The sequence below is a fragment of the Lathyrus oleraceus genome, chromosome 3 (assembly GCF_024323335.1).
Source record: "Lathyrus oleraceus cultivar Zhongwan6 chromosome 3, CAAS_Psat_ZW6_1.0, whole genome shotgun sequence".
Lineage (NCBI taxonomy): Eukaryota > Viridiplantae > Streptophyta > Magnoliopsida > Fabales > Fabaceae > Lathyrus > Lathyrus oleraceus.
In genome coordinates, this window is record NC_066581.1 from 265302174 (window position 1) to 265314148 (window position 11975).

Genomic DNA, 11975 nt, shown 5'->3' on the forward strand with positions numbered 1-11975 from the left:
AGCTCAATGCCAGCTCACACAAACCCTAAACACCTGTCATGAGCTGTTGCCACCTGTTTCATGTTCATTGGATGAGTATTTTGCATTTTCCACATGTGATGGCTATGTGTTCATTTTTTCAAGTTCATTTCAAAAGTCAATTCTCAAACCACAAGGCCTTGGCATGTTATGAGCATTCCAACAATTTTCAAATGTCATTTGTGAAGTGTTGCAAAAATCCCCATTCCAAAATTCTCATTATTTCTCAAGTTGGACAATTTTGCCCCTGGACTTTTAACTGTACAGTTGAAATTTGACTTTTTGCATTGACCATTTTTGATGAAATCCAATTATGCACCATGAAAGTAAATGTCAAATGGAGTTTGTGCATAAAAAGATCACTCAATTTGGATGCTCCATGTGGAAGTTATGCCCTCCTGATTATGGGTCATTTTTGAAATTCACTGGACCATAACTTGCCAACCATACATGGGATTTTCAAGTTCTTGGACTTTTTGGAAAGGTGAGACCAAGATCTACAACTTTCATGTTGAACAAATTTTCATTTGAAGCTTCCTTGGACATGTAATTTTGAGGTCAAAAACTTTCCATTTTTGGAAACTTCCATTACAAGTCACTTGCTATTTTTGGCAATTTCTGTTCTGACTTTATTTTCTCCATTCTTGAGCTTTGAAATGTCAAATAACACTTGTTCCAACATGAATGAAGTGTATCCAACTCTCTCCCACCTCCAAATCCATTAAATCATGCACAGTTGACCACAGTTGACTTTTTCACTGACAGATGAATTTGGCCATACACTGATCCAACTGAGCTCCAATCCTCTGATGAAATGGCCCAAGGGTGAAACCCTAGCCTTAATTAGATAAGTACAATCATATAATGATCCCCATATACATCATAAACCCCATCTCCTAGTCATGCCCTGATTGGCCCAATGCAACTGATTAGGGTTGACCAGTGGTCAAAACCCTAATCTCAAGGAATCTGATCCAACACTTGATGAAATCAAACCATGATGATGATGATGAATCATTTAAATCAAGATGAAGACCAATCTCCTTTGAGAATCATGAAACCCTAATTAGGACCTGCACATCCTCAGATGATCAATAACCAGTCCAATGAAACCCTAACTTGCCTTTTGACTTCCTCATCTTCTGATCAAGACTTGGGAGAATGGCTTGCACCATGTAACCACATGATATGCAATATGCAATGCCTAATGACCTAGAAATGATATGCAATATGCTATGCTAGTCCCAAGAGAGGAGGGCAAATTTTGAGGTGTTACAGCTGCCCCTATTCAATCCACTGTGAACCTGTCGATATGAACAGCCTCGGCTTTCAGATGATCAGGATGAAGAGTGATTGAATACCAAGAACAGACGAACAATTTGCACTCTGATGGGAAAATAATTAACAATGCCTGCCAGCATCGGCGAAGAAACAATCTCTGAAACAAAAATCCGTCTGGTACGGAGAAAGTCGGCTTGAACCCCAAAACAGAAACGTCGACCTGGATACCAAAATAAATGGTAACACAGGGATAACCCATGGCCTGAACACCACTCATCCGCTCGGGATTATTATTCTTTTTTATGCTTTTCTTGAACCCCGAAATTTTCTGATCTTTTTTTATTTTCTTGACCTGAACACCACTTTGGTCTGAACACCTCTTCGGTCTGGATACCACTTCGGTCTGGATACCGGGAAACTGACCGGATTGCCGCAAGCCGCATCGATCTAATCATCGTGAGCTTCTTCGATCTGGAAATCGGAACTGGCCGGAGTGCCACAAGTTCTTCGTCCTGACTGTTGAGAACCTCTTCGATCTGGAAATCGGAAACTGGCCGGAATGCCACAAGTTCTTCGTCCTGACTGTTGAGAACCTCTTCGATCTGGAAATCGGAAACTGGCCGGATTGCCACAAGCTCTTCGTCCTGACTGTTGAGAACCTCTTCGATCTGGAAATCGGAAACTGGCCGGATTGCCACAAGTTCTTCGTCCTGACTGTTGAGAACCTCTTCGATCTGGAAATCGGAAACTGGCCGGAATGCCACAAGTTCTTCGTCCTGACTGTTGAGAACCTCTTCGATCTGGAAATCGGAAACTGGCCGGAATGCCACAAGTTCTTCGTCCTGACTGTTGAGAACCTCTTCGATATGGAAATCGGAAACTGGCCGGAATGCCACAAGTTCTTCGTCCTGACTGTTGAGAACCTCTTCGATCTGGAAATCGGAAACTGGCCGGAATGCCACAAGTTCTTCGTCCTGATGGTTGAGAACTTCTTCGATCTGGAAATCGGAAACTGGCCGAAGTGCCACAAGTTCTTCGTCCTGATGGTTGAGAACCTCTTCGATCTGGAAATCGGAAACTGGCCGGAATGCCACAAGTTCTTCGTCCTGATGGTTGAGAACCTCTTCGATCTGGAAATCGGAAACTGGCCGGAATGCCACAAGTTCTTCGTCCTGATTGTTGAGAACCTCTTCGATCTGGAAATCGGAAACTGGCCGGAATGCCACAACGACCCATGCTGAGGATGACAAGCCCTGAGCCGACTGCTCTCTATTCAACCCTGGCAGGCAAACACTTCGCGTTTAGCTGGGGATTATCTTCTTTCTTGTTTTTCTTGAACCCCGAAACTTTCTTGATTAACATTCCCATTTCTGCTCGACAGAAACTTACCCTCCAATATCGTACTACTGGGGAATATCCTTGATTTGAACCATGATGCTAGACTCCTCGGAGTAACACCTTCACTGTCTGATAAAACCAATCCTCAAGCGGTAACCACGGCTTGAATCGCGCTGATCGCGTAACGTCTTCTGATATTATTTCCATCTCTGTCCGACGGAAACATTTCCTCCAATATCGCACTACTGAGGAACATTGTTGATCTGACGTCATGATGCTAAACTCCACAGAGTAACATCTTCGCTTTCTGGCACAACCACCTCTCAAACGGTAACCACGGCTTGAGACTAGCTCTATGCTTGCAACAATGATACATGATCTTTTTCTGCGTAATGCTCCATAATTATGGAAATGCTACGCGATTTATTATTTTTTCTATGCAATAATGCTATGCTTACTCTACATGATGAATGCATAAAAAGCGTCCCCCTCAAGGGACTCTTCCGAGGAGCACGAGACACTCTGCTGAGGAACTCGACATTGCTCCGATTCCACCCTGCTGGGGAATAGCACTGCTGCTGGGAAAAGGCAACCCTTGCTGGGGAAGAACCTCCTTTGCACCCAATCCGCTCGGGAAACTGCTGGGGATAAGCACCACCAACACTCTGTGGGGATACAGCAATCTCTGACTTGCTGGGGATATACATCTCGACTCTGCTTCGAGAAAACCTCACAGATACCTGACGACTTCACTGGGGAAATGCTCACAGATACTCTGCTGGGAAAACAGCCACCTCCAGGCCTGGCAACTGGGGAAGCATCGATCTGACACCTGCTGGGGATAACCATCCAAACCCTGCTAGGGAAAACGAATGCTACTCCGCTGGGGACAACCCATGCAATCCATAGGTAGAATCAACTCAGCTGGAGATGCACAAATCCGTCTGTTACAGAAACTCGTCCAATCCACCGGTAGGATAAACACTGCTGGAGATATATTTCATTGAAACCCGCTCCACTCGGGGAATAGCAACTTTCAGGCCTGGCTGCTGAGGAAACACCGTTTAAACCTGCCGGGGATAACCATCTTGACTCGGCTGGGGATCCACAGACCTCGGATCTGCTAGGGAGTTGGTCCTCTACTTCTGCTTGGGGACCTAGTTGGGGAAATGAGAAAAGTTGGTACAGAACACCCGTCGACTCGTCGAACCACGGTATCCGCCTCCCAATCTTGTATCAGCTTTCCACTTTTGAGAACTCCCAGACTCGTCTGGACCTTTTCTGCTCCATCATCTTGTATTCCAAATCGCTCCGCGCTCGACGAGAAACGTACTCCTGGGATTTATACAGAAATTTCAATTTTCCGACTTTTGAAGAGTCTTCTTGATTAACATCAAGGATCATCGTACGTCTCAACGTCTTTCCTCGCTTCTCTACCCATTCATTCGTCCCTGATCGGACCCTGCGGGGAATTTCTACAGACTTTCAAATCTTCCGACTTTGAAGAGTCTTCTTGATTACCATCAAGGATCATCGTACGTCTCAATGTCTTCTCCGTCATCCCTTCATATTCATTCGTCCCCAATTGGACTCCATGGGGATTTGTTTTGTACAGCTTCCACCACAACCTACAAGCGAGTGAAAACATCTCACAGTTCCTGCAAAACAGATCGTTAGATAAAACCGTGCCCCAGGCGTGTCAAGATTTCAACACTTGGGTCACTCAACCTTCCGAATAAGATTTCAAGCTTTCAATCTTATAAACATGCATTGGAAGGGACCTGTATGTCTTAAAATGCAAGATTCTTTATCAAAATAATCGGATGTTTTTGCAATCAAAGCGGTAATGAAAAAACAAAAACAAAATTATTTGACTGAATATGCATTTTATTGATTGAAAAAGTGTGGCTCAAATTGAGCAATACAAAAGGAAGCAATTCCTGAAAAGAGGTAATTGCGCACAAAAGGAAAAATCTATCCTAATGGCAATGTGAAACCGCGATCTCATCGAGTTCCAACTCGGTTACACCCCATATGTCCTCAGACTCTCCGTGCTTTCTGCCTTCTGAACAAGACGCTTCTGACTGATCCCTACCGGGTATTATCCATGATGCTTTAACCAAAGCGCAAACGATCATGCTAGACGCAGTTGTTCGTTTCAATCCCTCTTTTGCCTGGACCGCCCTTTCGGGTTTTCAGTCCACCGGGATACCCTTTTTTGCCCAAGTCGCCCTTTCAGGTTTTCGACTTGCCGGGTGTACATTTTTCTTTTATCCCTAATTTTTGCCCGAACCTCTCTTTCTGTTTTTGGTTCGCCGGGATGCCCATTTTTGCCTGGACTATTTTGTTCTTTTCGTCCAGCGGGTCTCTTTATACGAAGTATTTTTTAACTGCGTCCACATTCACAGGGGATGGAAAATCCTCGCCATCCATGGTCGTTAACAACAAGGCTCCACCAGAGAAGACCTTCTTGACCACGAATGTACCTTCATAATTCGGCGTCCATTTGCCCCTTCGATCGTTTTGAGGAGGAAGGATCCTTTTCAGCACCATATCACCCACGTGATACACCCGAGGTCGCACCTTTCTGTCAAAAGCACGCTTCATCCTTTGCTGGTATAATTGCCTATGACAGATGGCGGCTAGCCTCTTCTCTTCAATCAGGCTCAACTCTTCGTACCGGGTCCTTACCCATTCGGCCTCTTGCAACTTTACGTCCATCAGGACTCTCAAAGAGGGAATCTGAACCTCAACCGGTAGCACCGCCTCCATCCCGTACACCAATGAGAAAGGAGTTGCCCCAGTAGATGTACGTACCGACGTTCGATACCCATGCAACACAAACGGCAACATCTCATGCCAATCTTTATAGGTTACCACCATTTTCTGCACAATCGCACCGTCGGTGCATTCAAACGTTATCCGGGCAACAAAAGCTCATTCACCTTAACCTCCCCATCAGACATCAGAATCCGTTCGGATTCAGGGTCAGGCCCCTCCTCCGGGATCGGTTACACTCAATCTTTCGATTGGAGTACCTCGAGATGTCCTCATCAGGGAACTCAAACTTCCTCGGTTGATAATCCTCAATGGGTTGCAGAGAGATGTAACCAGGCAATACACCCCTTGATTGCTTTCTGAGAGCATCACAAATCAGTCAACATTCTTTTGCTCTTCCTGCAACCCGTCCGGTCAATGCTGGCTTCTCAAAAATGTACTTGATTGGATCCATCTTGGAAATCAACAAAGTAGTATGAACCAACATGTACTGCCTTAGTCGGTGAGCAGCCCAGACCAAAGCACAGCAAGTTTTCTCGAGTAGTGAATATCTTGTTTCACAGTCGGTAAACTTTTTGCTAAGGTAATATATGGCATGCTCTTTTCGACCAGACTCGTCATGCTGCCCCAATACACACCCCATAGACCCCTCGAGGACTGTCAGGTACAGAATTAATGGTCTTCCCTCCACAGGAGGCATCAGAATCGGAGGCTCTTGCAAATACTCTTTTATTTTTTCAAATGCCACTTGGCAATCATCATTCCACCTGACCGTTTGATCTTTTCTTAACAATTTGAAAATCGGTTCACACGTGGCTGTTAGATGAGATATGAACCGTGAAATGTAGTTCAACCTACCTAAGAAACCACGAACCTCCTTCTCTGTTCTCGGTTCAGGCATTTCTTTTATTGCTTTTACTTTTGCAGGATCAACCTCGATTCCTTTTTCACTCACAATAAACCCCAGCAATTTACCGGACCGCACTCCGAATGTGCACTTGTTCGGATTCAACCTCAGTCTGAACTGTCTCAGCCGGTCAAACAACTTGGCCAAATCAACCAAATGCCCCTCTTCGGTCTGGGACTTCGCTATCATGTCATCAACATAGCATTCGATTTCATGATGAATCATATCATGAAACAAAGTCACTATGGCCCTCTGATAAGTAGCACCGGCGTTCTTGAGACCGAATGGCATCACCTTGTAACAAAAGGTACCCCACGGTGTGATGAACGTTGTTTTCTCCATATCATCTGGCGACATTTTAATTTGATTATAGCCAGAAAAGCCATCCATGAAGGAAAACACCGAGAATTGAGCTGTATTATCTACCAATACGTCAATGTGAGGTAGTGGAAAATCATCCTTCGGACTAGCTCTGTTCAGATCTCGGTAGTCCACACACATTCTCACCTTCCCATCTTTCTTCGGGACCGGCACAATGTTCGCGACCCATGGCGGGTAATTAGTGACAGCAAGGAAACCAGCATCCCACTGCTTCTGCACTTCTTCCTTAATCTTCATCGCCATATCAGGTCGAGTTCTGCGCAACTTCTGCTTCACTGGAGGACAATCTGTTCTCAACGGTAGCTTGTGCACAACAATATCGGTATCCAACCCTGGCATATCTTGACATGACCAGGTGAAGATGTCGACATACTCTTTCAACAGTGCTACCATTCTGCTCTCGTCTTGCCTCTGAAGCGGCCCCAATTTTTTCTTCCTGACCTCGGCGGTGCTTGGAATAACAACCTCAACCCGTTCCTCGTGCGGCTGAATCACCTTCTCCTCTTGTTCTGACAACCTGGCTAATCTTCCAGCAGATCACAATCTTCTTCGCCTTCTTCTTCAGCCTGATAGCTCGGTTTGTCGAAGTCATATGAGGTGTAACCAAATTGTTATCAATGAGATCCGGAGAATTATTTTTGAATTCGGAACGAGACAAATCAAAAAAGAGAAAAATGAAAACAAACATTGCCATTTTTATTTGTTTTTAAACTGCAAAAATAAATGAAAAACAGGGAACACCGCTTTTTGACTGAAAAACATCCATTTATTAATGATGCCGAAAATGCAAATTTATGAACATGAGGTGGCCCTTACAATGAACCATTACGTGTTGGGCAACACGTATGGCTTTCATGCAAATAAAACTGAAAACAAGAAATATTACTCTTCCGGACGAGTGACAGTGCTGATCCTTTTAAGCCTTCCAGCTCCCTGGTGCGCACGATCTTATCCATTGATCAATCTCCCAGTCACTATTAGTTTCTTCACTCGCCGCACCGGCGTGAACTGGATCTAACATTCCAGCACTGATAAACGTGAACGATGGACGACGTCCTCTATTCTGCTCAGACGAATCTTGACCCGGATGATAACCAATCCCAAACATATCCGACTTTACCACAATGCCTATGATTTTTCCCCAGCCTGGGATCTCTCCATTTCTCACCACTTCCAATGCCTGCTTGTAAGAAGAAATGGACGGCTTTTTCTTTTTCTCAACCCCAATGGCATTTTCCACCCTGACGGTTTCAACTGCCAGACTGGGTGCTTTACATCTTACATCATCCATTTCTACTTTCATCTTTCTCTGGACCGATTCCCCAATTACTACACATCCCTTTGTAGCGATGGCCACACAACAATCATCAACACGAGGGAAAACTCCATTTTTCGTCGGGCGTTTTGGGACCACAGACATGGGCATTCTTAACTGATCCTTCTCAGTCACCTCTATCCCTTTTTTGTCCTTCGACATCATTTCCACTTTTACAGGACCATGCCTTGTCACGGGGTTAGCACTATTATCTGTCGTCGGTGCAAAATTGATTGCCTTAGAATCCACCAAGTCCTGGACCACATGCTTAAAAGCTTTGCAATCCTCAATGTGATGTCCGGGTGCCCCAGCATGGAACTCACACCTGACATTCTCATCGTAACTGGCAACCCTCTGATCCGGTTTCCCTGGAACCAAAATCCTTGGTTGCACCAACCCAATATCCTTCAACCTTTTAAACAGCGAGGCGTAAGTCACAGGCGGCTTATTGAAATGAAGATCTGTCGTCCTCCTTCTCACTTGGCCCACAGCTCTTTGTGTCCTCTGTTGAGGTGACTGTTGCCGCTGTTGTGCAGATTGATTACTAGTAGGGATTGTTACCGTATCAGCATATGGGTGATAACGATCCTTACCGCGTTCTCTTTTGGCCTGCACACCACCTGATTCAACTTCCTTCTCAAGATGACCATTGCCAGAGGGCTTCTTTGCTACAGAACCAGAGGGATTTGTTACTTCGGATGACAGAGCCTTTCCCTGAACTTTCTCCTTGATCATCCAGCCCTCAATCCTTTCCAATCTCTCGGCCATGGCTTTCTGCCCCAAGGCAAGCCCTTGCACAACACTGAACAAATCCCTCACCATCTCTTTCAGTTCGAGGATGTCGGCGCTGGGAGGATCCATCAGTTTGGATTTGTTACCCCTAGCAGGATATCTGAGCAAACAAGCTATGCGCACCGGTCGACACCTACAAAACAGCAAATGGGTTAATATGCATGAATGCAACGTCTATCCATATGAGGAAGATTCTGTCCTTTGATTCTGGTTTCATCGAGACAGATAATATTTCACCAATAACATTTTGACATCCAGATGTCTCTCAACCAGATTCTCAATCCATAATACTCCCCATATGACTAGACGTAGGTTTGGTGCAGATGAATGCAAAATGAGAATGATGTATGAATGCAATGCATTGTGCCATCCTCCAAGTCATCTGATCATTTGTTGCTCTGAATCACAGCTCTGATCTCTGAACCGATCACAACCATCTGAGGTACTGATTAACCATAAGTCCGACTTGGGAGTTCCGAAATAAACGGAAGAAAGATACATCATCATCATCACCATCACCAATCTCTGAGCAGATACCCATCATCATCTGAATCGGCCCGGGGAATCCTGAAATAAACGGATCCCCACTGATAAATAACTCGGCCCGGGGAATCCTGAAATAAACGGATCCCCACTAATAAATCACGGACAGCACTCCGGCGTCTCTGAAATAAACGGCCATAAATCCGACTTATAAATATGACTCTGATCCACGGAACAAAAAGTCACCATCTGAGTCACCATCTGAACATGCATCTGAAAGAATCACCCTTCCCTCACAGGTAAATTCTAAACAGGTCATCCTAAGGCGGATAATAGTCTCGACAATCGGGCAGAGATACTCAATGGGTTTGCCCTTTCGGGTGTGCCATTGTAGCTCTCCTGAGATCGTCTAAACCAAAGATCCGGGAAATGATCGGTCACCAGAGTCAACAGCTCAGATGAAGTAACTCAACCAAAGTGGAATACCCACAGAGGCAAGCACTATCAAATGAACCTCGTCCGGCTTGTGGTACATCACGCCGCCAGGTACATATTGACCTAACATGAAGGAGGCGACATGAGACCACACTAATCCTAGGTGTACACTCGGGCCTGGGTTTTAGCCCTACTCAGAACACCCACCCCAAACAGAGGAACCACCTGCACAGAGGACGGCAACAATGATAGTATGATGCATGCAAATATTAATGCAAATATATACACAGTTAGAATAATAAATGCAATAAATAAAGCAAAACAAGCAACCTAAACTATCCTAGAACGCTAGGAGAGACTCGCTTAGGGAAGATGGACCAGCACAGGTCAACATCCTTAATCCCCAGCAGAGTCGCCAGCTGATGCATCCGCGAAAAAACAACCGGCGGGACTCAAATAAAAACACAACAGAGCCGCCACTGCGCGTTATTTATCCCAAGATAGGGAAACGAAACGCTCAGAGAAACCTGGAAAGGAAATGGTCTTGCGACCAAAGAGAAAGGGTAAGGGAGTCGGTTACGCAAGGGGAAGGTATTAGCACCCCTCACGTCCGTCGTACTCGACGGGATCCACGTTCTAAGAAAAGAAAAGGTTGCTAAAACATCACACACACACGCACCGAAGACAACACAGGTGGGGTTAAGGGGAAGAGAGCTCGATAGGACATCGCATCCTATGCCTACATATCTCGTCTGGAACGAGAATCAGAGCCACTGTAGTTCGGCTTACGCACGCCAAACAACACAAAACACACAAACAGATGGCAAACAAGGAGCCCGACAACCACTCGATGGAATTACGTCGGCATCCGAACCAAAACACACCCAAACGGAAAATGTGGAGCCCGACAGCCAATCATTGGACTTACGTCAGCATCCGAACCAAACACATAATCAGATAACAAGTAAACACACACAAAAAGAAAAAGGTTGCCCGGAGTGGTCTCGCACGACCACCTGCCTACATACCTCGTCTGGAACAAGGATCAAGGCGATGTAGTTCCCCCTCAAGGGAAAGAAAATTTAGCCAGAAACCAAGGGAAGACACACTACCAGGGAGCTGGACTCGAGCCTAGTGTTGTCATGCATCATTACCCTACGTTCAGGTTTCTACCTACTTGCACAAGCAAGCTAATCCTATCCAGGAAAGAAGCAAGCATACAATCATACAAGCATACATCAAATGAGAACAAGCATCTCAAACAAATATCCACATAGCACACACTATAACCAATCAAGTGGGCTCAAACAATGGGTTTGACTACCGAAGCAAGTCGTCTGTACATGTGTATTATTCGCTCTTAACCTTGCCATTACGAGGCTAAGGTGAAGCAGATGAAAAGGTGAAGTGAGGATGAGACCTCACAGCTCTTATCCCTGACCAGGGAGAGCTTCTGACAAAGGAGCGTGGGTCCAGAATGGAGGGACCCTTCTACGCTCAAAGACTCTGACTCGATTGTGCAACAGCACGAGATCTTGGGTTTGTGTCCCAATGCATCAACACACAGCCGTGTGAGCAGAGGGACGACTCACAGAATAGTGGGGGATAGATTGCATATCCCTTTGATCCACCAATTGCCTCATAGAGGACTTTACCTGCTTAGGCACAATATTAAACAATCACAAGCATCGCCTCTTAAGGAGGACTTCAGACAGTTTGCCCGGCCAAATAACAGACCGGGTCTCCAGACTACATGAAGAATAGAAGTCCTACCTCAAGTGGTTTAAAAACCAAGCAGCAGCAAGCAAGTTCTTAAAGAACTGTAAGCAACTTAATGTACCTGAAAACAATCAAGTATCATCAGTACTCAGACAGACAACAATAAACAGCAAATGTTAATCAGTCAAACTATACAGATTAAGCACAACAAGGCAAGCTATGAGCTCAAGCTCAAACTTCACAACCTACAAAACAAATCCCAATTAGTTCTCAACATCAAACAATGTCAATTTAATCCACTTGGTTCAATCTCCTTAATCATGGTGCTTTTCATCCTGAAAAATCAAGCAAATGTGAGAGACAAGACCACTAGGCCAAGCCTAGGGTCCAAAAGTGAGAAAAAAATCTAAACAGAAAGGGATTCTCAACCAAAATCAAATTCAAACAAATCAAAAGCAAGGGCAATTGATCCCATACTCATATCATTTACCATATTCATTTCATGACCAAAACAAGTCAAACTAGGTC